The sequence below is a fragment of the Bidens hawaiensis genome, unplaced genomic scaffold, assembly GCF_021521415.1.
Source record: "Bidens hawaiensis isolate Kalapana, Puna unplaced genomic scaffold, B.hawaiensis_p1.1 tig00028040_1, whole genome shotgun sequence".
In the NCBI taxonomy this organism is placed as follows: Eukaryota; Viridiplantae; Streptophyta; class Magnoliopsida; order Asterales; family Asteraceae; genus Bidens; species Bidens hawaiensis.
Window position 1 is genome coordinate 269,825 of NW_027494556.1, and position 2,023 is coordinate 271,847.

A 2,023-nucleotide genomic window follows, 5' to 3' on the forward strand; every position below is an offset into this window, starting at 1 on the left:
ATTCTCACGCCGGAGGGTGGTCACAAGGAGGAACCCCCCCTTCTCAGTGACGAGCTTACGGTGTCTGTTTTGCAGGTCCCCTGAAGAACGACCTTCTCTGCTGGACCTCATCCTCGTGGGAAACATTACTTAACCCCCAGATTATCCATAATCTGCCCCGGGTCACTTAGTGTTTCTTCAACGGTGTACAAGAAGGAGAGCCTTGAAAGCATATACATAAAAGGGTGTATGCCTGGATTGGCGACGATTGAGATAACTAAGGAAGGCATGTGTGTGTCCTTAAACATGCCTGGACTCGAGATAGAGGATGTGGAGTCCGGTTTTGAAAAAGACACTTTTCTCATTGAAGGGAAAAGAAAGAATGAGTGCTATATTCAGCACTATGTTGAGAGCATAATAATGCCGGAGGACTTCCACACAAAGGATAATATGATCAAGAGAGTAATGAAAGATGGAATGTACAAGGCAACTCTTCCCCATGTTGATGCGATCAAAGAAGAGGTCTAAAATAAGTCTAACCGGCTTGAGTTAGTCTTATATCGCTAAATACTTGGTAGATATATGGTTGCTAGCTATATTAATGTTAGTTCTAAATCTAACAAGCTAGGAAGAAAATCAAATTAAACTGGCCGGCCCTAAAGTTATCGTGTGATTTGTAAGGTTTATGTGGGTTGGAGTCTTTTGTGTTTTATAAACTAATGGATGGTTAGTTGTATATATGTAAGAAGTTTATTACGTATTAGTTTGATCTTGTTAAAATGGTTTTTTATTAGTTATTTATTCACTACATATATACTTGCATGATGAAATGATATAGGTTGGGTCTTGTAGATTTGTCACAGACATCCATGCAGTGAATAGGCTTACAAATATATTGTTAAATCAGTACATACATTCTGTCACAAGGCTGCGTTGAAAGATTGATTTTGACAGCATGGACGAAAAGATCTAATGATGGAGATTTCTGGAGGGTCTGATGAGTCATTGACATTGACTTTATTGAGCATGGCTTGACATCACTTACACAATGTGTATTGGGGCGTTTTAAAGGATCATAGCGCCTCCAGAGCTCCCGAAACACCGCCCCACGGACACAATGGAGAGTATTTTCTCGTCTTTGGTGTTATACAGATAGCGCCACTCCCTTCACCAATTTCAAAACAATCAACCGTTTGATAACGGATTATATGTAGTCAAAGATTGAGAAGAGAAGTTGAAATGGAGGTGCAGAGATGTGATTAAGACCTTATAAGGAGGTACATGGAGACGGGGCTGCTAAGGAGGGGGCGGTTGTCTATGGTTAAACACTAACCCACAATCTTGTTCTTTTTTACAAAGCTTGGGTAGTTGTATATTGGGTGTATCAACACATTTTGAGCTTCTTTAGATTGTATTTATAGATGAAAACGAATTTGAAGATGAAGCCGAAGACGAAGATAGGTAGTTTTTATGTATTCTTTTAGGTTTAATTTCAAACTTAAGATTTTATTGTGCTTTTAGTAACTTTTAGTTATTGAATGAAATTTTATTTTATTTATTTTTATTTAAAAAATGAAAAAGATAATAATAATGTGGTAATGATTGGGAGCGGCCCCTTCCACTACATTTTTTTTTGTCAAAAAACTCCTATGGAGACATGACGTAAATATCTTTCATATGGCTCCATCCACTATACATGATTTTAATAACTAAATATATATCGTTAGTTGTATTTGGTCAGATATGAAGTAATCGGTTTGATGCTTGTCTGTTTCTTGTGGGCAGTTAATTCATTCTTATATTGTTCAAGAACACTAAGTAAAAATCTTGTGTTTTGGTCCGACTGAATTAGAGTTACAAGAATGTTGTTCAAGAACACAAATGGATGGATGAAGATTGAACAAAGAATCAACAATTAATTTGCAAGGTGTTAAGATTTATATATGATGAGTAAATATACATATATACCGAATAGACATGTTGAAACGACATATTAAAACACGATGATAGTACCCGTGTTACAAACGTGCAAAACATATTTAGA